This window comes from Candoia aspera, chromosome 1, assembly GCF_035149785.1.
Source record: "Candoia aspera isolate rCanAsp1 chromosome 1, rCanAsp1.hap2, whole genome shotgun sequence".
NCBI classification, from domain to species: domain Eukaryota; kingdom Metazoa; phylum Chordata; class Lepidosauria; order Squamata; family Boidae; genus Candoia; species Candoia aspera.
Window position 1 is genome coordinate 165770325 of NC_086153.1, and position 27862 is coordinate 165798186.

At 38.7% G+C, this 27862-nt stretch overlaps 1 protein-coding gene across 2 annotated transcripts in view; it reads right to left on the reverse strand.

The window, feature by feature from the left end:
• The window catches only part of ADARB1 (adenosine deaminase RNA specific B1), an 81766-nt gene extending 55693 nt beyond the window's left edge, over positions 1–26073 (reverse strand). Inside the window, exon 1 of one of the 2 annotated variants that reach the window (XM_063317786.1) lies at positions 25774–26073. The gene's annotated coding sequence lies outside the window, so the exon portion shown is untranslated. The remainder of the gene's footprint in view (positions 1–25773) is intronic. The other variant, XM_063317785.1, reaches the window with a different exon arrangement.
• Positions 26074–27862: the final 1789 nt, after the last annotated feature.

Genomic DNA, 27862 nt, shown 5'->3' on the forward strand with positions numbered 1-27862 from the left:
AGATACGTGAAGCTGAGCTCTGGTGACCGTATCTGAGATCACCAAATTTATCTCACAGCTTAAAAATGGCAAAGTCACTGGGAAATTCTAATTTTAGCAGAACTTTTACAGTCCAACATCAACTGGTAGATCCCAATTTTGGTGACATTATTTACATACATGGACAGCACATTTCAAATATCAGTTGTTTGGTATAAATCTATATCATAATCCTGATATTTTTAAAAAAGTGACTGAAAAAATCCAACTCAGTTAGCCTGCTAAGCATCATAAACAAGCTCTATGCTAGGAACCTCCATCTTAAAACTGGTGGACTGGTTGATACATAGTATTATCATAGGATTGGAACAAGCTGGCTTTCTTTAGGGAAATGAGATCAAGCCTAGACCATTATCTAGTCTTCCAGAACGTATCCAAAAAGAATATACTTCCTATTCCCTATATTTGGCTCAATAACCAGAAACAATTATAGGGGAACCTGTTTGCCTCCTCAATCAACCAACTACTTGCCCTTATCAAAGCTCTGTTAGCACAATAACATGTAGGTTTTCTGTTCTTACTGCCCATGTGTCCATTCAGAAAGGGGTAAAACAGGTCTGTAAGTGATCCCCACCCTTTTAATCTTCTACATACACTCATAGGTGCAAGCCCTATCAAGACCCATGCACCCACCCTTGCTAGCCAGTAAACTCATTCCTGAACCTGCTGCATGCAGATGACATGACCATTCTTTCTACATTCCTAGTACATATGGGAAGAATCTTCAGGGCCTTGAAGATTGAACTGTAGGAATAATGAACTTGACACCAACTACACTAAAACAAAATTACTTGTTTTCTCTAGAAATGTTGTGTCATCCCTGCAAAATCCTTAAATGACAGGTAAAATAATTTAAATATTATTAAATATTCATCAACATCCAGGAAAGATCAAAGGCTACTTTGCATTTTGCAAGATGAAACAGCTGCAATTGCATCTTGACAGCAATTAAGATAGACAACACAGAAGTTCTAAGTTACCTAACTTATGGATCCCAGGTCTGTAAATATTGCTCTGAAACCCCTCTTGAGACAGTTCAGTCTAAATTCTTAAGGGCTTTCTTTGGTGTGTCTCTATGTGTTTCCAATCCTATATTAAGGCTAAAAACAGCTGATTTCCACAGAGGTCTCTAAATGGCTCATTTGCTTCAATTATTCACTTAAATTGGTTCACTTTAAGAGTCCTTTGGTTTTTCTGACCCTTTCTAACAATTTTATATCCACATGGTCCAAGAGACTTAAACTACTTAAGTCTTGTGATTTATCCTTACAATACTGTACCTGAGTACATTAGGTTTTTACAAAGTCTGATCAGAGATGAAATAATAAATCTTTGATATATTCTTTCAGAAATACCTCTGTTCTAACCTAAATATATATGACTCAAACTTCATCATTAGAAGTTTTATGGCAGCCTCCTATCTTACAGTGGACAAGCCAACAATGACTTCCAAGAACATTGCAAAATTTTACACAGTCATTGTTGTAGTTCATGCAAGACTGATATAAACACTGTAGAACACAACTTCTTAACTACTTAATTACTTAAGCAGAATCTTAAGCACTTTTACGTGCATTCTCACACTTCACTATATTTTTCTAGGATTATTTCTTAGCTATTCTAATGTTTTAGCAATGATTAAGTTAGCACTCTAGTCTTGCCTTAGGTGCAAAGCCAGCTCAGCAACTTTGGGCCAGTCAGTCTCTAAGCTCTAGGAAGAGGGCAATGCAAACCACTTCCAAAGAACCTTGCCAAGAAAACTGCAGGGACTAAACCAGACAGTTACCGGGAGTCAAGATTGACTTGAAGGCTATATCATAGCAATATAGAATTGTGCTCATTTTAACATTTAAGTAATTCTGCAATTTTAGTTTTTCTATACGTCCTGGATCTACTTCTGCATTTCAGTCTTAACACAATTTGTTTTCACTCTGTGCAATTTGCTTAGCTAATTTTAATCTCATCATTCTTTTTTACTTCCATAACTTTTATCTTAGAACTACATGTAAAATTGGTCACTGACTCCAATAAAGGCTATTATTATTATTATTAACAAACAATTTAGAGGACAATAACAGGAGATTCAGCAAGATCTTGACAAACTGGATCAATCAGCAGAAACCAGCAATATGAATTTCAACATTGGCAAATGCAAAGTCCTATGTTTGAATAGGAAAAAAAGAGCCAGTTTGGTCTAGTGGTTAAGATGCTGGGCTAGAAGCCAGGAGACTGAGAGTTCTAGTCCCGCCTGAGGCATGAGAGCCGGCTGGGTGACCTTGGGCCGGTCTCTCTCTCTCTCTTAGCCCAACTCACCTCACAAGGTTGTTGTGGGGAAAACAGGAGGAGGAAGAAATATTTCGTATGTTCACCGCCTTGAGTTATTTATAAAAATAATAAAGGCAGGATAAAAATTAGATAAATAAATAATCAAAGGCATTATAGGATGGGGAAACCATATTAGGCAGCAGCATGTGTGAAAAGATTTGAGTGTTCTGTGGATCATAAGCAGAACATGAGCCTACAGTGTAATGCAGCTGCAAAAAACAAAACAAAGCAAAGCAAAACAAAACAAAGCAATGTAGTCTTAGGCTGCATCAATAGAAGTATAGTGTCAAGACCAAGAGAAGTCATTGTTCCTCTCTATTCCGTGTTGATCTGATGACATCACTGCACTTAGAATACTGCATCCAGTTCCAGGTTCCACATTATAGGAAGGACCATGACAAATTGGACCATGTCTGGAGGAGAACAACCCAGATAAGAAGCCTGGGAAAATATGAGGAATGACTGAAGGCACTGAGCATATTTACTGTGTGGAGATAACTGTCTTCAGGTACCTTAAGGGCAGTCATGTAGGATACACTAATTCAGTGTAATTCCAGAAAACAAGAAACAATGGGTTGAGATTGTAAGAAAGCAGATTTCAAATGGACATCAAAAAGACTCTCCTAATGATAAGAGCCATTCAACATTGGAACAGACTCCTCAGGAGGTAGTGGGTTTTCCTTTGCTAGAAGAATTTACACAGAGATTTACAACAGATGGCCATCTGTTGGCGATGCTGTAGCAGTGGATTCTTGCACTGGACAGGCAATTCAAGTAGATGATCACTAAAATCCCTTCCAATTCTTACATTCTATGCTTCTCTGATACCAGCAAAGATTTTGTACATTACCACTGATAACATGGGGCACAGCATGTATGTATTTACCAAATGGTGGTTTCCAATCTCCCAACACCTATCCCTAAGATGCAAACTCACCTGGGTCACACTAAAGCCAGTCACTTTCCCAATGTAGCAAGACATAATTGGGAAGAGTCCATGGCTCATATCACCTGAGAGATGAACACTGAAAGACATTCAGTGTGGCTCACCTGGCTGTCCCTTCTAAGTGAGGTTCACACTGAAAGAGACTCCACATGTCTTTATTTTTGTGTATCCAAGGATCAGGCCTCCCTCCAGGGCAGTGGTCCTCCCTTCCTTTTGCTAATTGCTATGATGGGCAGAGGTAATTCATGTTTGTAGCTGCCTGCAAGACAATCTAGGCATAGACAATCCGGATCTGGAGGAGCTACATTAAAGCATATTTTAAAGTAAACCCTTTATGGATTGACTGAAATTACGTTCTGCCAGGGTGCCCTCCTGCTCTGAAGGACATAATTGACTGAAAGGATTGTGTCACATGATCAAAAACACCCTAAGCCATTCAATCTCTCCTCATATTCTTTCAATTAGACTATCTATATCCTAGGGCAAATGGTTGCCTGCTTGCTAAATTCAAAAGGAGCGCTAGGGCTAAGGCTATCAGAGCAGGACAGCAAAGTCTGGATGACCACTAAGTGCTAGCAAAGAATTAGAGTTTTTTGTATTTCTTTGCGGCTGTTTCATAGTCATCCAGATTTTTTCAGGAACAGGTTGTCCTGAATCCAGCGTTTCCTCTGTCTAGAGCATCCAGAATATTCCAGGTTCCAAATAACCTTGAACCTGAAGCAAACATTTTGTTCCAGAATTAGTTTTATCCAGACCATGAGCAGTTGGTACAGGGATGACAAAAATCTGGGAATGAAATATTCTGTTCCACCTTTGAAGTTAAATGCATTTTTCATTTCATCCACACCCCTACTGCTTATTGATTATTTTTGCTGCTTTTTTCTCAGTGTAATCAACTCATACTTTTTATTTATAGTTAATTATACTTTAAATGGATTTTAAAACTACTGTTCAATTTGGACAAAAATTACCGCACAATGTTCTTTAAAGACATATAAATCTTACAGTGTATTTAAAAGATTTGTGCCCACTGACAAATATTAGTGTTATAAAACATTTTTATTAACATTTAAAATCACAATAACTTTAGAAATTGGCATAAATGCCTCCTAGAAATTCACAAATGAATTTAGCAACTATATCACAAGCAATGTGATTTAACTTTTCTTTCTCCATTTGGTCTTGGTCAAAGAGCTGAAATAATAGTTGTTCAAAAAGGTTTCTTGACAGCAGCTTAATTTCACATAGTTGTGGGAAACACTGTTGCAAACATTCTAATGTTTATTTGATAATGGTTCTCAGATCCTGAATATCAGAATATAAAAAATGGAATGGAAAACATGGGCAGAAAAATAATAACAATAATTATTTATGTTGATATTATTATTATTATTATTATTATTGAAATAAAGAAAGCAAACACTCCCAGCAATGCCACAGCTGTGGCCATCAAAAAGAACTCTGCCAGAAGGCATGCATGCAAATTAATACTTTTGATGCTTAATATATTTTTCATTGTGAAATACTATGGATTTAAAACACAGAGAGAGAGAGAGAGAGAGAGAGAGATTTTGTTGTTGTTCAACGCTATCCCCAGGCATTGGGGGATGCAACCCAATATTGTAGCAATATCAACTATAGAATTTTTAGCACATAGTAGAAGCCCTGGTATGCTTCTACTATTCCAAATATGCCTCCATTACTTAAAATAAACCAGTGCAATTGCAGGGCAATACTAGTGTAATCTTTCTAGCCAAAAAGCCAAGAGACAGAGGCCTGGTTACTTGAGGGACCACGTGTCTATCATAGCATCTGGCTAGCTACAGTATTTAGATATGGCAGGGTTAATACACTCCAAGTTCCTTCAAGTAAACAATGCCATCTGTCAGATCCCCAGAAGCGTGCCTTTCTTGTTGCAAAGCCTGCCCCCTGGAGATGTAATAAGGACCCTACCCCTCTTTAAAGCATACATTTTTACAATGTCCTATACTTACTAAGCTTTGGGAGAAAGTAGTGGACTATATAAATATGATTGTGCAACAAAAGCTAAAATTCTCAGAGGATAATATTCTTTTGAACTATATACCTAATACTTGGAATTTGATATCTGGACAACGTAAATGGATTCTATGTGCCCTTGTTGTTGTTGGTTGCCATCATTTATGACTCATGCTGACTGTGAGGTTTGAGCCTGCTTCTCACTCTGAAGACAAAACTTATCAAGAGCCAGAAGGGGAAAACTAAACTTATCAGGAAGGACTTGGAGAAATAAAACCCAGAAATGACTCATCAGAGCGGGAGAAATCAGAGACGCTGATTGGTCAAACTTTGGAGGGAGAATTAAATCCTCCAATCAGCACTCGAGAAAGATGAGCACAGAAGCACACAAATCAAAAGGAAGCCCGATTGGTTGCAGGTGAAAAAAGGCACGGAAAGGATCATTTTAAAAAGGCAGGCGCGCCAAGAGCAAGCTGCCAGAGACAACCAATCCTTTGAGCTCACAGCACCTCTGGAAGAGTCCTTGCACCAGTTAGAAGCCTTGCCTGTCGCCAGAGTGGAACCAGAGCCAGTGCCTTCTGCTGTTGCGGACCTGCTTCCTGCACAAGCTGCTCCAGTCAAGCCTCTCCTTGCCGTTCCTGCTGAGCATAGCCTTGCCTGCAGTTCCAAGCTTTGCCTCGTCGCTCCAGCACGATTCAGTCTTGCCTCCAGTCCCAAGCCTCGAGACTCTCCAGTGCAGTCCAGCCTTGTCTCCAGATTCAAGCCTTGCCTCAACATTCCAGTCCAGTCCAGCCTTGCCTCCAGAGCTGAGCCTTGCAAAGATGTTCCAGCCCAATCCATCCTCATCTCCAGATCCAAGTCTCGCCTAGATGCTCCAGCCGAGTCTAGCCTTGCCTCCAGGGCCGAGCCTTGCCTAGATGCTCCAGCCAAGTCCAGCCTTGTCTCCAGATCCAAGCCTTGCCTTGATGCTTCAGCCAAGTCCAGTCTTGCCTCCAGATCCAAGCCTTGCCTAGATGCTCCCATTCAGCCTTGTCTAGCCTCTGTGTTCTGGCCTGGTCCAACCTATGTGCTTGTTCACAGACTTGTGTGTCAAGCCTTCCCTTTGCCACGCACTCTAGCTCCTTCAAGTCTTGCAGCTTCAATCAGAGAACTAGCTGAGTTCTGCCTCGCTGTCTTGCCACAGTCTGAACCTGCAGCATTGCCTGAATGTCCTTTGCAGCCTGGGTAGACTTGACTGAATTGCATTGCCTAATCTATTACAACGATTTTTGCTATTGTAAATAGTTATTTCAGTAAAGAATTTTACTAGTAATTCTGCCTGGCCGTCTCATAGTCTGAACAGGACAGAGACCCGATGAATAACAGTATAACTCTGTGCCCTTACTATGGCCAGAAGACTGATATTGCAGCATTGGAAAGATAAATGTATGGCCCCATTTATTAAATGGATTGAAGACCTGACTGTACTTGCTACTTACAAGCAGATTGCCTATAGACATAGATTTTTTATGGACAGGTATAATGGATGGGTACAATGAAATATGGCACTCCTTTATACAAAATACAGTAGGTTACACACATATATGTGATAGTCATATAAATGTATTAGAAATATATATGCATTTGAATAATATTTACATTAGATAATTATATAAAGATTTGTAATTATAACAATATACTATGACAAGTTTTTTTCCCTTTGTTGTATTTCTTTACTTTTTTGTAATGGTACTTTTTAATGTTTTTTTTTCTTGATAGTGTATGTATCTTAATATTATTATTTTTGTCTTTTGGTTTTTCTTTTTTTTCTGTTATTAATTAAAAAGCAATTAAAAATTAATTTAAAAAGCCTGCCCCCTGAAATGAGGATCCCCACTAAGATCCAGATGGCCCCCACTATCATACCAATTTCAAGACTACAAAAAATTGAATAGATACCTGGACCCAATTTTCATTAGATCTATCTGATCTCCCAGCTGTATCCCTCTTTGGAAATAACAGATTTTGCTCTGTCACTCATGCTTAGATACAGGGGCTAGAAGGGCTGCCTTTGGTGATAGTTCAGACAGGTAAAATGTTACCTGCTACTTGTGGGAGACAAGCAATCATATTAAAGAATACTAATTTTGTTTCTACTCGTACTGGCTCCTTGTGCATTTCCAGGCCCAATTCAGTCTAGTTTTTAAGACTGGGTGTGAGTCCCTGCTCATAGGTTCACAAGTAAGGTCCAAATGGATTGCTATGAAACTCCTTAGGATAGGGGTCACATCATTATGGACATCCTATGAGAAGTACCACTTATTGATTCCTGGTCTTAAAGACTTGGTTGTTATTGGCTGTCTGTAATTAATTAATCTGAGTCTGCCAATACACAGTAAGAAATCAGTCTAAAAGCTCTTTCTGTGCGTTTTTAATAACAAACACTTCTTCTTGGGAGAAATTCAACAAATATAATGACCATGTGATTTCCCATTTCCCATTGTTTCCATTTTCCTGCCACTTTATAGATGGCTTGCTTTTCAGCTCTTCTATTTTTGCTTCCTCAGTCTATAAAAAGATAGTTAGTGTCACCAGCTAAAAAGTGAGAAAATGAAGTCTGAATATGCAGCATGTTTTTCACATCCTTTGGGGCTATTTCTTCCTTACCCATTTACTACTGTTAAGAAAAGCAAACCTGGATTGATTTAATCCTGCAAATACTGTTATAATCCAGTGCTAAATTAACTGAACCACTCCCATTAAAATCTGATGAATTATTTAAAATCAAAGCTAATGCTGTTTAATAAACAAAACAATTGCATTCAATACCTTTTCTTTGATCAATGTCTCCTTTAACATACCAGGTTTTTAAAGAATTCTTAGTATTCAATATTTAAAAGATCCCTATCTGTGTCAGGGTTAGTGCCTGAAAGCAAATGCATCATCAGCTGTGCACAGCACCAAAAAAAAAGGTCTTACTTAAGATGGGTAATTTGATGCTATATATACACATAGGACTGAAGAGAGACTAAATGTGATACAAAACATTTTTTTAACATTAGGACAAACTGGAAGCAATACCCATAGTTTCATTTATTACAGTGTTATATAAATAGCTGCAAAATGATTATGACATTCTTTGGTTCTGTCCTATCCTGTTCAATGGGGTGTTAGCCCTGCCCTTTTAAAATAGGGGAAAAGTCCAGAATAAAACCTACAGCCCACAAAAGAATGATAGCATTATGCAGACCTTCCAAACCACAATGCAGTCAAACTAATTTCAAAACCTTGAAGTTGTACTAGAACTTCAGTTATAAAGTATGTAAGCAATAAAAACCATTATTCCCTCTAAAGACAGGAGGGAATAAAATGTATTAACACTATCAACTCCAGTTAGATAAAAATAAGAGGAAATGTGTGTTTTTTTTCAGTAATAGTGTCTGCTGCCAGGAATATTCTCTAGTCAGATAAGGACACTATACTGCATATGAATTCAGATAAACCTAGGGCTACCAGATCTAGGCTGCAAAAATCCAAATGGTCATTAAGTAAGGGCAGAGAGAGATGGCTGCATCTGATAGTTGCCATCTAGTGGTCTTCACATTTTTGTAGCCCAGACACAGTAACCCTAATAAAGTAGCAGCATGGCTGCTTCCAAAACATCTTGCTGCACAGGTGGCTTGAATCTGCCACAAGCCCATCTCACTAAGGTGCTTTTTCATAATAATATTTTAAAAATAAAGACTGTTACTCTAAGATATCATCTCCTGTATTTTAGCCACACATGCAAAATAAAATAAATCTGTCTATTTTCAGTTTTTTCTCAGTGCAACATAATTCAATATGCAACTGTTGAAAGAAATATATGTAAAATTGTGGTAGTTAACTGATGGTCTATCAGCTGCATCTGCCCACAAAAGAATTGCATCCGATCTCTAATAGCTCTAACCAGGCAGAGCATTTTGCTGTCTGAAACAAAACAGGGAGTTTTTCCTGCAGCTTTGAAAGTGGTTGCGGTATGCCAACCCCCACCCCAGTCTTCAGAGTCCTGGATCCAGCTGTATGAGACAACCACTACTCTATTTCCAACCTTCCCTTTTTAGGGAAGATTGTTGAGACTATGATGGGGAGGCAACTTAGGAGGACTCTAAAAGAAATGGATTATCTGAACCCTTTTCAGTCAGGATTCAAGCGTGGGGATAAAATGCACAGGCGTTGGTCACATTAATTTTGTCATGAGGGAGAACAACCTTTCTGGTCCTTTCAGATGTCTTTCAGCACCCTTCTGATCCTGTCACCTACCCTCAATATTGTGCCTTACTGCAGATTATACCATCCTTCTGGACATTCTGCAGGGATTGGGAGCACTGTGCTCCAGTAGCTCCAATTCTTCCACAATGGACAGTTTTGAGTGGGAAGAGTTCAGTGCAGTGGCCTTGTATGTGGAGTGCCACAATGCTCAGTTCTTTCCCCCTTACTTTTTACCATCTACATGAAGCTACTGTACTACGTGAAGAAGTCATCTGTCACTTTGGGGTACAGAGTCATCAATTATATTGATGACATCCAATTGCACACTACCATTTTAGATATACAGTCAAAATCTTGTCCCTGTACCTGGTGGCTGTTGGATTCTGGATGGGAAGAAACAGGCTGAAGTGGGACCCAAACAAGACGGAGCTGCTGTTTATTCATCAAAGGTCTCTGTCAGCATCGATCTTGTCTCTTGGAGAAGCAATGCTGCCCCTGAGAGAGCAAGTCCATGACTTGAAGATCCTGCTGGATGGGCAAGTGGAGATCAGGAAGGCATTCGGCCAGCTTTGGTTTATGCAGTAGTTGGGGAGAGCTTCTTGTGACAATAATTCATGTTCCCATCACCACCCAGTTAGACTGTTATAATGATTTCTACATGGGGCTGCCTTTAAAAACCTGTACTTGGTACAAAATGTAGTGGCCTATTTACTAAGTGGAACCAGATGCCCTTAATATATTATATCTGTGCTATGATCCCTGCATTGCTTTCCAGGTAAAGTATTGGTTTTAACCTATAAAGCCCTAAATGGCTTGGCACCAAGGAACTTTCAGGATCACCTACTTGACTAAAAGCAAACTGCCTGATAAGAATTTCTGGGGAAAAGATATTTTTAGTTCCGTACTATGAGGGTGGGGGGAGGGGAGGAGGAGGAGGGCTGAGCTCAGGAGGAGATGCTTCTCAGTAATGGCCATTAAACAACTTCCCCCAAGAAGCTAGATTAGCTCCAATATTATCAATCTTCCTAATGCAAATTAAAACAGAGCTCTTTTGGAGGGCTTTTTCAGTTTAATTTATTGAGCGAATGCCACATATATGTTTATACTGCTCTAAGTTTTTAAGGTTTATAACTTTTGTATTACACTATTATAACGTGGATCGTGATCCACATTGTACTATACCCTCTGAACGGGGGCATTCAGCAGTGCACAGTATCACTTTCTACAATATAATAACAGTATTCAGCAGACAGCAGAGTACATGTCTCTTACCTAAATGAAATTAGCTTTATTTGCTGCATTCTTATACTAAAACCTGTGTTTATATACAAGCACTTAGAGATCCCCCAAGCCATTTATTGTTCTACTGTAGGTTTCTGTCTTACTAGACTAAGCTAGGAACTTCGTTTCATGTTTCATTCTCTTCCTGTTTTGAGACAGAAGAGAGGAAAATGCAGAGGCTACAATCAGCAGCCAGGAAGCAACTGCTTCCCTCCAGGATCTCTGTCCTGTAGCTGGCCTTCTGGAGGCAACAGATAATAAACAATGTATTATATTTTAATTTCTTATAAAAAGAAACAATTTTGTATTTCCGCATATGACAAGAAATAGTCAAGAAAGGAAACTACAGTGGGATAGTGTGCTTGTTTTCATGCTTCAATTGTCACTCTTTATGACAACAAAGAAAGAAGTATGGCAGATAGGATAAAGCAAATCTCAGCCATGATTAATGCAACTCAAAACCCTGCACTGCCACAAACATTCTGCAACAGCCACACATAATGGCTTAACAGTACAGTCTACAGAGAGGAGTCAGTGACAGTTTGTTCTAACCACAAAAACAGAATCTTGTGGCTCCTTAAAGATGAGCAAATGTATAAAGCCATAAGTTTTTATAAAACAGGGCTCTTGTCATCTGATAAGTTTTCCAAAGATGACACTGAATTTGTCAAGGCCAAAAGAGGCAGATATCACATTTTATCTGTATTCAATATTCCATTAGGAATATACAGTATATTTTTCTGCCGAAGATGGAATCCACCACACAGGCAAGGATACACAAGTTCATTTAGGTCAAGGGCCACAAATGCCTTAGTGAAACATGCTGGGAACCATATTGAAAAAGTGGGTGCTTAAGCTGCAAAAAGTAGGTGAGGCCATGCAAAACATGTAATCTAATGTAAAATTTGTAATGTAATCATAGACATGTACTCATGTATATATTCTTGCACATCTCACATGTGTGCATATGTAAACAAATACAAGGATACAGGCATACCACCTTCCCTTCCTCTTTCTACACAAGCATACATGGCAGCAGAGGCAGCAGGGTATGGGCAGGGTTGAAAATAGGTTTGAGGATGCTGGCATGGTGGAAAGGGGTGGGATGGAAGGGAGTAGACTGGTGAGTAACGTTGATGTGGGTGATGGAAAATGGCAGCAGAAAAGAAGTAGTTGAATATAAGGGGGCAGAAAAGAGCAGAGCAGATGGGGAGGGTAAGAAACACTGTGTCAGAGAAGCAGGCAGGTGAACAAGGAACAGAGGGGACTGAAGGTGTGAAGTTCACATAGAGTTTAGGAGTATGTTGCTATTGCCACATGCCTTTTGACTGTAGTACACCGGCTTTTTTTGTTACAAATACAAAGCAAAAAATGATGGAGTTTTTAAAGGCTAATAAAAGAACTCCAGACAGCTAACAGCAATCTTGCAGAGTAGAAGCGTGAACCAAAGAAGGAACTTGCACATTAAGCTTAATTGTGTTCAGAAATAAATTCAGTCTACACACTGTAGTTAGATGAAGAAAAATAGAGATAGCTTACTTTTATTCAGTAGATCTAGACACAGGTAGGTTCATAGTAGAAAGCACTTAATCATCACTGGATGGTGAAAAAAGGGGAGAGCTGCATTCTGCAGCTCTTCCTGCTTGCATGTCTGCTCACAAGGTAATGGAGACTGTTAATCCCCAATCCCAAGAAGGAGGAGGAATAGGAAGTCGGGTGACCCATGTGACATCCCACAAGCACAGTAGAGATGCGATTTGCTAGAGCAACACCCTTATGCTTATGAGACAATGCTGAGTTGATCTCTGATAATTCCAACAAAAAATTCATCACATCTTTTGAAGATAAAGTTTCTTTGAAATGACTCTCATTGTTTCAATCCTGACGAACAATACAGCTATAATTTTAGATGTGGGGGCTGAATCCTTTGTGGCAAAAATAAGCAAAACAAAACAAACATAGCCAATTTTGCTCTGAAACAACACAAATCCATGCTGTTCCATGTTGGGAGATGTCAGGTAGGAAGTTTTAGGATTCAATCAAAGTGAATATTTGTAGCTCAGGGTTGAACTGTGGAGTCCTTGGTGCTCTCTGAGCCTTGTTGTTTTGTTGCAGACATTTCATTGCCAGACTAGGCAACATCTTCAGTGTGGAAAGGGAGTGGGCCTTGCTCTCTGTTTATATACCGTGGTTTGTCCAGCTTGTGTTGGTGAAGGTGTTGTTTCAAACTACAGTATATAAACAGAGACCAAGGCCCACTCCCTTTTCACACTGAAGATGTTGCCTAGTCTGGCAATGAAATGTCTGCAACAAAACAACAAGGCTCAGAGAGCAGCAAGAACTCCCCAGCTTTAGGATTAGCAGAAGCCCTGAGACTGGTGTATCCTGAGACATGTAGCAAACCTGGTATAATATCACTTCTACTCCACTGGTAGTTGGGGGCACATAATGGGAGGAACGGGTTTCACCAAATATTTTACTTTTTCATACCTCACTCCTAAATTTTTATGACCATAATATTAATTTAGCCAAGTTCCTTGTCTGTAGTCTAATGACTGCAAAATTCAGTAAGAACAAAAATCAGTCAATAGAAATGCTGTATTTGGTTAATCATAAATCTAAATTCTGTATTTAATAACAAATGTTGAAAGTGTCATAAAGCAAAACAACACAAATGAAATATTTTAGATTATCAAGAACATTTGATTTATGCATTTGGCAATTCTCAACTTTAATTTTAAAAAGTAGGATTGAGGAATATTTTATTTATTTAATTTTATTTATAAGCCACCTGACTCCCAAATGATTCTGGACAGCTTACAACTAAAAACCAACTTATTAAAAGAAAAAAATACAACAGACCAGAAGTGCAAAATACAAAAAACAAAACAAAACCAAGCCAAACCAAAAACTGTCCCCAAAGCCTAGGAGAACAACCATCCTGTCCCCAAAGGAGAGCAATCATCCTGTCCCCAAAGCCTAGGAGAACAACCAGATCTTCAGCAACTTCCTGAATGACGTGGGCACGAGCCACATAAAACTCTAGGAGAAGATCATTTCAGAGGGCAAGAATTGTAACACACTAAGCATGTCTCCTAGGTCCCGCAAGATGATATTCTTTAAATGACGGGACCTGAAGCACACCCAGCCTGCTGTACCAAACCAGACAGGCAGGGACAGTTGGAGATAAGTGGTCCCTCAGACAGAGAGGCCCTATGGCACAGAAGACTTTAAAGGTGATATCCAGCACCTTGAATTGCACCCAGAAGCCAACTGGCAACCAGGCCAACTCAGGAAGCAGTGGAATCACAGATGCATAATGCAGAACACCCATCACTACCACATTCTGAATAGCTGTAGCTTCTGGATAGTCTTCAAAGGCAGCCCCATCAAAAGCACATTACAATTAACCAATCGTGAGGTGACTAGGGCATGAGTGACCGTCTGAAGTGCCTCTTGGTCCAGGAAAGGACGTTACATAAATAAATATAAATCATGTTTATCTGCCAATGATGGGCAATCGGTGGAGTCCTTGATGCTCTCTGAGCCTTGTTGTTTTCTCGCAGAAATGGTATGTAAATGTTGTTTACCTCTATGTGTCTGTTGATGGCTGCTTTGTCTGAGTGCCAAGCTTCCAGGAATTCTCTGGCATTTTTGGATTTGGCTTGGTTTAGGATGCTCACAGTTTCCCAGTTGAAAGTATGATTGAGTCTGTCCATGTGTTGTGAGAGTAAGGAGTTTTCATCATGTCTTTTGACTGCTAGTTGGTGTTCGTGGATGCGCTCTGCTAGTCTTCTGCCTGTCTGTCCTACATAGTGGCTCTTACAGTCCTTGCACTGTATGTTGTAAATAACTCCTGTTTTTCCTTCTTGGGCTGCTGGGTCTTTTGGGTTACTTAAGATGTTTTGAAGAGTTTGAAGAGTACATACCATTCAAAAGAGACAATAGAAAAGCCAAAAGACCAGAACACCTCCTCGCTAGCAATCAACACCCACGTATGCAAAGATTAACACTAGGATTAACACCAGATGAACAATCAAACAGCACAATATACCCTAATCAAGGAATTATTAACTCAATCAATCAACCAAGCAGCAAAAAACAGCCCAATCAAGGAACTCCCAAGGAGAGAACAACACCTCCACCAACACAAGCTGGACAGTATATAAACAGAGAGCAAGGCCCACTCCCTTTTCACACTGAAGATGTTGCCTAGTCTGGCAATGAAACAACAAGGCTCAGAGAGCACCAAGGACTCCACAGTTCAACCCTGAGCTATAGATATTCGCTTAGATGGGCTATCTATAATAAGTATTCGCTTATAATTTAAGGTTATATGAAACCAATATGATTTATATCAGCAAGGTATCATTTGAAAATCAATAATATACTGTTACAATTTAAAAAGCTAGATATATCAGGATATGAACTCTATAGGAATCTATAGTTTAGATTAAGAGAGATGTGGCATGGTGTATTTTCTCCCTGTAGTCCCATGACCTTCCATATGGGGAGCATATAGGAGATACTAAAGTTAAAACACTTTGCACATTCAGGCATAGCAGCTTGCTAACACCTGACCTCTTAGAATATCCTCCCTCAGTATTCCATATTCAAGTACATTATAGCAAATTTTATACAACATTCACTGGTGCAATATGTTGCACTAAATATGCCTCAAAATGACTGCTCTACACATTATCCTCCAAGAAAGTACGTGCATTAATATTTTGTTCCACTAATTATATTAAAAAAGATGGCACTTCTGAAAGAGATACTGAGTAACAATAAAATAATCAACAGTGAAAAGTTGGTATAGTGTCTTTCCCTCCGTGTTCATTAGATTATGCACCCAGTAATAGCTATTTTCAGTTTCTGAATTTAAAGAGTTTCGTTTTGTTTTCAAACATTGTAACAATTAAACATGCTACCAAACTCAAGCCAGCCAACTCCACTGGGGCCAATGTAGTTTACTCCCAAATTACTGAATGGAGCATATATTTTTATTCAGAACAATGAATAAATAAATAAATTGATCCTTAATAAACAAGCTTAGAATTTCAGTTACAGTATTGCCTTCTGTTTAGAAGTATGTGGTACCTTAACATGTTAATTCCTAAGGATCTTGTATATCACTAATATCTAATATAAACCATCCTCACATACGGTAGTCAATGAACCAAGCCTCCTATTAAATCCGATGCTAGCAGTGATAGCAGAACAATGCTAGGGTCTGCATCCATTCACAGAGGAGTGATGAAGCATCCTGTTGAGCATAGGGTTTTATTTGCCAGCCTATATTAAGAAAAACTAGAAAATCAGCCTGCTAATTATACCTCAGTAATTGTCTGTTGTCTGATCATTCACCGCTAGACTGCTCTCCAAATATGCTCTTCTATATTTCTTAGGCTTTAGGGAAGCAATCAAGGACAGGGGGAGAGTATGTCAAGACTGAAGGTAGGGTTTACAAGCAGATGACTTTTGTATTTTTTCTTATTTAATGTGGATTGAAACAAGCAATGTACCAAGACAACATCTAAATAAACATGCCCATGATATGACAGAAGCATTCCTCACATTGTGGGAAAAGCACGTTAAAAGATTATTCTGCAGTTCTCTGTGCACTTTCTTGTAAATATGCTGCACTAACAGCTTTTATTTACAAGTACACATGCATAAAACTAAGTAAATGAACTGGACCCAGCATCAAAATATACTATAATCTAGGGGGTGGAGGTCCTTGCCTGAAACCTGTATTAAGAAAAACAGTTTCATCCAGAATGCAGTTTGAGTATCAACTATTTCAATTCTCCACAGCTAATAAAAAGGCTAGGGTGAACCCTGTGGCTTTAAACCTATGACTGCTGCTTCAAATATGTGAAAGCAAGATGCACTCAACCTGCCAAAGAACTGTTGGGAGACTACGTTCCTGCAAATGTTCCTTAGTTGAGTTATCAGTATTTCCTGCAGCCTTCCAATTGTGGAAAGCATAAAGACACACCTAGTTCCATGAAGTCAAGCATGAGGACGTTCAGGTGCCACCATCTGATGGCTGTGGCAATTTACAGTAGTGCTAACAATGAGCGAGTTCCAGTTTAGTTTTAAGAAGCAGGGAAGCAGCTGTTTGGGGGCCATAGCTGTCAGTATCATCAAGAACACCCTAGATGCTTGGATTTACCATTTTTGCCTTAGCCATAGGCTTTCCCAATTGGAATTTGAGTATATTTCATATCATGTCAAATATATTGGTTCTGAATTGAAACTAAAAGTCTTTGTTAATAAACTAATTGCTTTGGTTAGGTTTCTCAGCATCTATCTTTTGAAATGTAGAAACATTTTCAAGGCATTAATATTTGGGGGAAAAGATGAAGGGATCAAAATAGAGCTCTATAGATTTACTTTCCACTGCAAACCCAGAACAAAGAAAAATGCAACTTTTTAAAAGAAAGGATAGAGGGGTATTTAGTATTCCAACCTAGTTCTAAATGTTGAAGTACAGGTTCTCATCATGATAACTTCTAGAAAGAGTCCAAAACTGCAGATAAATGTGTTAATCAAAATTATGCATATTTCACATACATTATAAAAAATATTTTCCTTCCTGAACGTCAAGGAAAGTATTACTTGAGGAAGGGACTGAGAACACCTAAAATGCTAAATTGATCTTTACAAAGAAGAGGTACTTTGTAAATCTGACAGGTCTTTTATTTATTCAAGATGAAACCCTCATCCAATATTTTACATAACAACAAAATATTGTTGTTGTCTATGCCCTTTTAGATGACTTGTCCTTGGAAGAAGATGAGCTGAAAGTTGCTGCAGAAACCACTGAATAAACAGAACCATGTCCCAGTATAGATTCCCTTGCATTAATCTCTGGGCCTATAGGAGTGCCAGCAGAGCTGAATATCAAAAAAGGTTATAAAACAGAATGGAATGTCAAAAGTTGAAAGGCACAATGCAAGAGTTTTATGACAGTAAAGGTCTGCTGAGGAACTGCTGTCATTCCTGGATCATCTTGCATTCTGAGTAACATCAATGCATGCCAAGCTGCTGAAGAACTGAGCTCTAATATAAAATGGTCTTCATTAAACAGACCTGTGCTAGAAATAATCTCTACTGCAGCCTTGCCTTTGTATGTCTGAGGCAGACTCATTCATCTGAACTGCAAAACCTTAGACTGATTCCTGCATTGTGTGTTATATTTAATCTCTGAATGTAATGGTATTGTTTCTATTATTTTGAGTATGAGGGCATCCACTCTCCTTAATGACCCCACTAATATATGACAGAGAAGGCAATCTATCAGTTATTCAGGCCTTAAGTAGTATAGATCTTTATTTGTCAATAAAAGCATCTTAAACTTGGCTCAGTGGCAAACTGGCAGCCAGGTCTGCTCCTTTAGAATAAGTGTAATAAATTCACCATTAAGTTGTCTTCTTCAAACATTAAGCCACAACATTCTGCATGACCTACAGCTTCTGGGCTAACCTCAAGGGAAGAAACATGTAAAGACCCTTGCAATAATGCAATCTTAAGGTGGTGTTCTTTTTTGTTCCTTCAAGTCATTGTTAACTCCTGGCAACTCCTTGCAGTTTTCCTGGCAAGATTTTGGAAGTGGTTTGCCCTTGCCTGCTTCCTAGGTCTGAGAGAGAGAGAGAGACTGGCCCAAGGTCACCCAGCTGACTTCATACCTAACGCGGGACTAGAACTTACAGTCTCCTGGTTTCTAGCCTGATGCCTTAACCACTACACCAAACTGGCTCTTTAATCATATGGTTATTACTGCACAAACTATGACAAGGAACAACCATTGGTGGCAAATTTGCTCAAGACATTAATCAATTAGCTTTTTTAAAACACTGAAAGTTCAAATAAACAAACTGTAAAGGGAGGTATATATCACAGAGAGAAAGAGAGAGATTTGGGGAAAATAGTCTAAGTTATTTATTGGTAAAAACTGGAACATTACATTAGAAGTTAGTAAAGTAAATAATTTAGTCTTTTAAATAAAGAATATTGTCTTTAATTATCCCTGGAAGCCAAATTTGCTTTCAATTTTTTCTGTCATTTTAATAATGGTTTAAATGTAAGCTACAAACAGTAGTAAGTTATTCCTTGTGAACAAAATGATTTAACCGATCTTTCCAAATCTAAAAATAGTTGATTGGATTTATAATTAATCATACTGAATGGTTCTTTATTCTTTAAGAATACAATGAAAAGATCTCTCTACTCAAGTGGGAATTTGATTGATTAATTTGTGAGTCCTAGAAAATTTAAGAATTCTAAGCTTACTAAACATGACCGCAAACAGAGAAAGATTAATAAAATACTAGCCAAGAAAGTGCTCTTTAGCATCTTCCTTTATAAAACAGCTAACTATCCTTAACAAAATATCTTGCAAAATTAATTAATAATAGTAAATACTAAGTAAATCTAGTAAATCTCAGATGTTTTGGGAAAGATGTCTTTCTGAACCAGGAAAACAAATCAGAACAATTATTAAAGTAGAAATAAATGCTGCTTTGCAAGAAGAGCAAATATTAGGTCCCCAATTTTTGATGCTGGTTTAAGCAATGGCAAAATAGTTTTGTATCGCTGCCAAGATAACAAGATGAACATGTCCATGTAGACATCAGAAGTCAAGCTTGATTTGAGGGATTTAATGTCATTCCATAAAAATTGGATCAGGATATAACTACATACAATTTGCTGAAACAAACAGTGAAAACATTTTTTAAAATATCACAGTCTTTTTAGATAAGAAAAATCAACAATAAACTGAATGGTAGAATGAGCAAAGAAGTACTGTATTATTGATCTTGATCTCTTATATACAGCAATTTGACATAACTTTTTAAAAAGAAACTTAAGTTTGCAAATATGAATTTGAAACTTCATCAATAAACCTGTAAAAACCTAGCTGAACTGATCTCTATTTATGACCTTCAACCAGGTTTCAAAGATGTAACTGTAAAAATAATAGGTATAGTAAACATAGTTGCATTAATAAATGCTTCCAAAATGAATTAGACTACAGTATATGCTAAAAAGTGCATATATTCTATAGGTTATGTGCCATCAAATTAAACAAGGATGGCCAAGTTTTCCTCTTTCATGAGGATGATATACACAGACATTCACAGGGCTGCTTATTAATAAAAACTGTCAATTATTTTTTATTCTGTAATATATAAAAATCAGTTCCAATGTTTATATTGTAGATTTATACATAAATAAGTATAATGACCTTTTGTTTTATTTCAGAATGGGAACAGTGAGGTTGATTACATTTTAAATTAAATGCTTCATTTAGATTGATTGGTTGATGATAATAATCTGTCATTGGTTGCAAAGGTAGATTGTATAATGTGTAGTAAACAGACCCTAATATAAATAGTACAATGCGCATGGTGAAAAATAAGTGGCTGTTTACTACATATTATACAATTTTTGTCTCAGTTTATATTGGATTGATGGAAAAATTACTATACTTTCTGGGAAAGCCTTGTTATCAGGAATTTCACATCTAATTTAAGTTTGATGTAGAATGTAGTCCTGATAACATTTAGCTATTCAAGCTGAATCTATCAAATAAACAAAAGAGCTTGAAAAAAAATCCTATCAACAAAAAGATTTACATTAAATTTAGGAAAGATCTTAGCCAACTTCAACTTAATAGAAAGATCATGAGATATGAGAAGTTATATAAATGAAACTAACATTGGAAAGACTTGATCCAGTAGCAAAATCATCTTAGATTTATATGTGTTTTTTTGAAAGAAGTCAGCTAGATTATCCTGTGGAGAAAAATGCTACATATAGACTACCTTAAAGATGCTACCAAACTAGATACACGTGAGCAAAGCAGAAATAAAAGGCCTCACTGGAAAAATCCATCTAGGTAAAGCCATAGGAATTGGATATTCTACCATCTGAATCTTTTTTTCAAATTGGTCCAACTCCTTTGATAACTTTAGCTAATCCAACAGGAATATAGTATTGCTGGTTGTCTGTACATCTAGTATTTGTTCCAACCTTGTCAGCCCTTCCAGGTAACCAGACAGGAAACATGACCAGATGAGCTAATTCTACTTTATTGTAAGGCTACATTAACAAAATCTTGCAAGTCTGAAAGTACAAATCTCCCACCATCTCGTTTTACAGCCTGATCAAGGCAGATCCTTCCTAAATTTCTTTCTCTAACCCAGGGCCGCAACTAGAGTCTGTGTCACCCGGGGCAAACATGGATTCCACGCCCATTTTGGTGCCCCCCCCGCACTCATTTTGGTGCCCCCCCCAGCACGGTGCCTGGGGCACATGCCCCACTTGCCCCCCCTAGTTGCGGCCCTGCTCTGACCATAAAGCTGATGCAGGCTCCTCCCTCTTTTATCTGATTGTTCCTTAGGCAGCATCTCTTCCCCTTGGTCCCTCAAGGTTATTCCCACATACTATTACAAATCTTTACACAAGTTTATTGGAGGTGATTTTTAGGACCACTGCTGAATAAGCCTTTTGAATACCCTTGCCAAAACATGTGCTAGATTTCTAGGAAATATACTGCAATTGGATAGTGCTTTATTTTGAATTACTTAATTCAAAACTACTAGGGGCCAACTGAGTTCCCAACCTTTTGTGAGTGTGCTCTACATATAACTACTTGCCATCATGAGTTTGTACATCTCTCAGTTACCAAAAACAGCCGCAAATTCTACTTTTTAGATTACATAGTTCAGGAAAAAATCCTTTCTTTTTGTTCCTTCAACTGGTACTCAAAAGGTTCTACTGATTCTTTATGCAGATTTTATGTTGCTATTTCATTATTTGCATGAGAAGATTACTTTCTAAGTCTGGAATTTATTGTAAACAGAAAGGTCTGTCTGTTTATAAGACTAAAGTGGTAGCATTTGCCAAGAATATGGACATTATAAATGGTTGCTGAATAATTACAATGAACAGCGCTATTTGTACCTAACACTTCCCACTGCATACTCATTTTGTGGCAGTTAAATCTGTATCAACCCACATATAAGCTATACTGAGGATTTTTATGTATTAGAACCAATGCTAAAAATATGTGTTGATATGGAAAATCCCATGTAGAAATGAATTTGATATAACTCAGACTATGTTTTTGCATATACTTCTGGCAGTACTACACAGTACTACTGATGCAAAATTTAGAAGAGAAGTGGGTCTCCTTTCCTTAAATTCAGATTCATATATCTATTGTTTCATATTTTTCCAATATAAAACATGGAAAAAGATTTATTTAATAAAATTGTGCTTTTTAGATTAGCAGAATAAAGAAAGAAGGCTGACTATAATTCTGTAATTGTCTAAAGCTAAATTACTGGATTACCTATCAGGTTATCATCTCAGGATGTAAACTGATATGTGGTATGGGTTTCACTGATGGTGCCAAATAGGGAAAAATTATAATTCAGTATATTTCATCTAAATCAGATGGTAAAACAGCGACTTATTTACAGAAACAGACTTTCTTCTCTAGAAGACTTGCTTTTATCCAGGTGAGGTTTTCAAACTATGCCACCAGAATGTGTCACTAGGCCACAGTAAGTGTACTGGACAATGCAGTTTCTATGTTTCTGCATCAGATAAAATCCAATAGATTGTGCAATAGATTTTACAGTTTTATCTATACAATTCACTCAGAGTTATGCTTTCTTTTCTTTCCCAAAAATTTTCAGAATTAGATGGCTGCTGGCTGATGTTGATGGGTTTCTTACCAGTAAAAAAGCTTTGTTTGCATTAGCAGGTTATATACAGTATCTGACACATAATAGATGAAACAGAATGCTATGTTCTTATAACTGGAAATGGTTTCTATTTAAAAATGGGAAAGGGATCAATCGACCCTGCCTTAGAATCCACTACACTACTCTAAGTCTGCTTCCTAATCCTCTGGAGCATATTTTAAGGGGCAGGAGGCAGGAGAAAGAAAAGTAAAGCAAAATGTTACTATGCAAAGGCAGCTCTAATAGCATAATGTTGGATATCACTCAGGAGTATTATTTGTTAATATTGTTAATAGGTAATAATAGCTTTAATTTTCATCTGTACTTCTGGCATTTTATATTTACTCTTTTGATTAATATTAACGTTAATATATATAATATAATTGATATTATATTAATCATGTTATATATATTTATCATTAACATTGTAACACCCATTGACTAAAAACAATGAACACATAACATAAGCTAGTATCCTCCAAGATTTAAAAATGAAGGTTAATACTATTTATTGTATTCCTTTGAATTGGCCATGGTGCTCATTTTCATCGAACTACTCTTCAGTTCTACAAAGGTTCAGAATGAAGTATTCAGCCATGAATCATTATCTAATGAATGCCTTTTCTATTAAATAAAATATTTCAGTGACATGTTACTAAAAATGAAATATTACAAGAATTCAGTACAAAACAATACAAAGGTCTGTGTTGACTAGGCAAATAGTTACCTCATAAGCTTTACATGGTGTGTAAAATTAGAATTAAAGTGACTTATTTCTGATGAAGATATCTGGAGGATATAAAACATTATGCCCATAAAATGTGACAGGTAAATGTTTACTCATTAACATGTATAGAATATTAACTTGCATCTATGTTTAAAGCAATATTACATAAAAGATACAGATATAGATTTGAAGGAAAGACAAACTAAACACAAAATAATAGTCTGAATGCTTTTAATTTCATACTCAAATTCACCTCTCAATGAAATTTTTAAAGATTTTCTCACACCAAAATTTATTGATGTTACAGAGCAAATCTTGACATTTTTGTGGCATTTTAAGCACTGACACATCAAAATCTTTTATCTTGAACTATCTTGAAATAATTTTAGATTCTTAGGAAAACTCTAATCACTAGAACATAGGAAGTCAGGCCACTGGTTTATTTATATTGTCTATTCTGATTTATATTGTCTATTTTACGTTGTCTATTTTGAATCCAATTCCACAGGATTTGAGGTGGCATTTTCTCCAAGAGCAGTAGCATGAGAAATAATGAAGAGTGAACCTGATAGATTACATATACAAATCTTGTACACAGATGAATGAGCAGCACAGTTTGAATTCATGCTGTTGGGTAACAGCTCTAAATATTCTATTCTTCCATTCTATTGCTATTTATAGCATTTTATTATTACTTTTTAATTACCAGGTGTTAGGAAATATAGATATAAATACTTTCAATAAGCCTGACATTCTTACTAATTTCCCACTTGACAACTACAGTAATAAGGCTCTTTATCTCTTCAGTTCTTAATTTTCACAGTTAATAAAAGTATCTAATAATTCTTGCTATATGTTCCTGCTATTCTGTGATTTCTCAAAACATGTTAAAAGAAATGTTTGCAAATCACAACCTGCCCTATCAAGTTCAAAGACAAAAACGTTTTGCCTTTTCTCCTGTGACCAGCTAATGAGAATCTCTACAAAATACATGAATTCATGACTTCTGTTTAAAAGCTGTAGTTTCATTTACTCATTTTAAAAAAGAACGGGAAAAGTCCTTGCTTCCATTAGTGTCCAAGGAGAAACCCTTCTAATCATAATGTTTGGTGATAATTGTATCTGATATTTTACTGTATCAGTGAAAATTTCTGCAGATAACTGACAACTGATTTTAGACAGTTGTTCAGTATCTGCAAGGCAGCTGAGCTGTTATTGTCCATTCAATGAAAGCAAGAATAAATTTACATACGTAAAAATAGCAGATATTAAATATGTTAGCTATAATAAAAATTTTAATATCTATGTCACTGGCAGAATAAGAACACATATGCAAAGGCAAAATAAACGATCACTTGGTCAACCGTCATGGTTGTCTTGTTAAATTCTCAAGAACGGAAGTATTTTATAATATCAGGATAAATTTTTATGTATGAAACCGTTTCGGGAGCCTGCTATGGCACAACCAGAGTACTGTAGCTATTAACAAAGAGTAATATATTTATTATGGCATAAAGTTTGATGGACAGATGTCCATTTCATTTGTTGCCTAAAGCGTTATTGCTAGTTGGCAGCTCTACATATATGCCACATGGACACAGTCAGAGAAATGAAATATAAAAAACCCACTATTCTGAAAGCCTTATAAATACGCCAAGGAATGTCAGTGCTTTACTGTAAAGCAGAAACACCTGTCTATCTGTGTAAAAGCAGCTGGAGCTCAGAGTGGTCTTCTCATCCTCTGCAAGCAGAGGTGGCTCCAGTTTTTTCTCTGAACATGTCACAGGCTGGCCCATAGGCCTCATTAACACATGCAACATCCTTAAATGACAATATGGCTTGTACCACTTTCAAAGACTGCAGATAGGAGGATGCTATTTTAATGATACAGATTACATTCTACATTCTGTAGAGTTTAGGATATAGGTAAATCCAAAACTCCAGCACACCAGACAGGACGATTCCCTGCAGAGCCCTCTTCCTGCTGCTTCCCTACTTGAACAGAATTACTGCGTTTAAAAAAAAAGAACGAAGGAAAACTTGTGGAAGATTAAACTTGGCATCTCCGGGCGCCCGGTCTGAATGCGGTCGGTGCCCTCCGGACTCCACCATCCCCTCAGGTCGTTGCCATGGGGAGCTGCAGTGCAGCCTGTGACTGCCTGGAGGAAGCACAGTCGCCGGCCGAGCCGAGGAGGAGGAAGAGATCCTGCGCCCTCTCGCCCTTCCTCTCTACAGCCCTCGGAAAGGGAGCGGAGAAGGGGCGACCACATAGCACAGACCTTGGACAGCAGCAGCAGGCGGCGCGGTAGCGGCGGTTCCTCTCTCTGCCTGCACCTGTCGCCCGGCTCCCCTTCACGATGGCCAGGCTCCTCCGGGAAAGGAGAAGGATGCCCTCCGCAGGGACGGAGGCCTCGCCGGGCAATGGATGAAGGAGCAGCGGGAAGAAGAGAAGGAGGCTCGCTTACCTCGCACAGCCCCGGCGACAATGCACCGCGGCGGCCGGGCTCGTCCTTCCTCGCAGCGCTGTCGGGGCAACGCGCCGCCCCTTCCCCGCCACCTCTGCAGAAGCTCCGGCGGCGCAGCCACCCGCCCTTGCCACGCCGCCTCCGCTTCTGCCCAGCTGGTCGATGGGTCGCTCAGCCCCGGGCGGGCACGCGCGCCCTCGACTCCCTTCGCGAGACTGGCGGCGGATCCCCGCAAAGCAAGCCAACAGCTTGCGCTCGAGCCACTCTGCTCTTCCCCCTCCCGCCACGGACTGCTTTCGCGCTGAGGGAAAGGCTCACCGCGGAGGCTGGAAGCGGGAGGAGCCAAAAGAAAGGAAGCCAGAGACCCCCCCGCTCGCGCGTGCGCATGCGGGGGAGAGCGTCCGCGGCTGCCTCCGCTCTTCCTGCTTTCCAGTCCAAGCGCGGAGCTGCCAATGGGGCACGGCATGGCGGGATGTTGTTGTCGCCTCCCCGCCCCTCTCGTCTGGTCCAGACGCCAGCCCGATGTGGCGCCTTTCTTCCTGGGGTGTGGATATGCAGATCAACACATTCTATTCAAGCCGAAGACGGTCGCCTGCTTCTCGGAGGGACTCTTACGCTGAAGCGCCCGGGGTGAAAGCGAAGGTCGGTCCTTCTCTCGTCTTGGTTAGAAAAGGCTGGAGCTGCCCAGGAAAGAGAAAGAGCCTCCATGTTCAGGAAGCCGAATTAACCCCATCCCGGGGCCAGGAACGGGCAACGTAAACTGCCCTGTGGGGCTTCCTTCTTGCTACTACAGGAAACCCGCTGAAGGCTTCCTTAGGTGCACCGCTGCACGGATTAGGGACACCCTTGTCTCTTCGAGAAGCGGCGCTGGATAGGCGGCTTCATCGCCGCAGACTGCAGCGTAGGGGAGCGTTTTTGAGGTCCCACTCATGAAACAGCGCAGGAGACACCCGCAAGAGAACTTGCTCATTGCTGTGCGAGGCAGCCTTGCTTCAGTGGCCGGGCAGAAAAAGCCACTGTGCAGTAGTCCCAAGTGATGTATTGCTGTTCAGGAGTTTGCCACTCATTTTGTTCCTATATCTGGACCAGGTTTACAGCTGTGGTCCTGTGTGCACGCCAAGAAGGGCCGTTTTCCTAAGTGGATCTCGGTAAATTATGTGGGATTCATTGTCTGAATGGTCTGAATAGTGCTGTCCTATGGATGCTTGTTCAGAAACGGAATTGCTTAGATTGTAGTGAGACTTACTCAAAAGTGTTTATAGGATTACAGGCGTAATATGAGTGTGTGCACTCATCTTACCTGAAATGAATTCAGAGCAATATTACGTACTTCCAGAAAATGAGAGATTTTGATACTTTGAAATTTGACTACATCAAAGTTCTAATGAGGGCACATTACTGAACCTGAGTTGTTCAGATTCTGACTGATGGCTTGATGATAGAACATCTGGAAATCCTACATACACTTCTTTAGTCAGTTAGGTAACTGTGTATATGTGTGTGTGTGTGTGTGTGTGTACAGAGACACAGACAGTATAATATAGTATATACTATATAACAGTATATATAGTATATAACTGAAATAAATACTATACTCTGAAAAAAACTAATTCTGATAATAGTTTATGACATGGGCAATCCCTTTGATTTACCATTATTAATACTCAGTGTAGAGTATTTTCAAATTCAGGTTCTAATTATAATCCAGATCTTTGTCCAGTAAATATTGTTCTGCTTCTGTTTAAGAGGACAACAGATATGCCAGTAGTAAGCCATAAGTGATGCTCCAGTCAAAGCCAGTAATATTAAGACATATTCAAACTTTTCCTTCTTACTTAATGGATTTGCTACAGTATAATAGCTTCCCCAGTACAATTGGTTATTGGCTATCTCATAAGTAGAACATTGCTTGAAAGAATGTTGCCACAATCTTGAGAACTATTAAGCAAGGTATTTCCAGGACTCTAATTTGCCAAAGATCAGAATATTTGGGGAGGATTCACAGTCTCTCAGTGTTTACAGTGCTGTTATTTAGGACCTTATTTGATTCAGGTCACCAGTGGTTTATTCACAACTAGAATTTCTATGT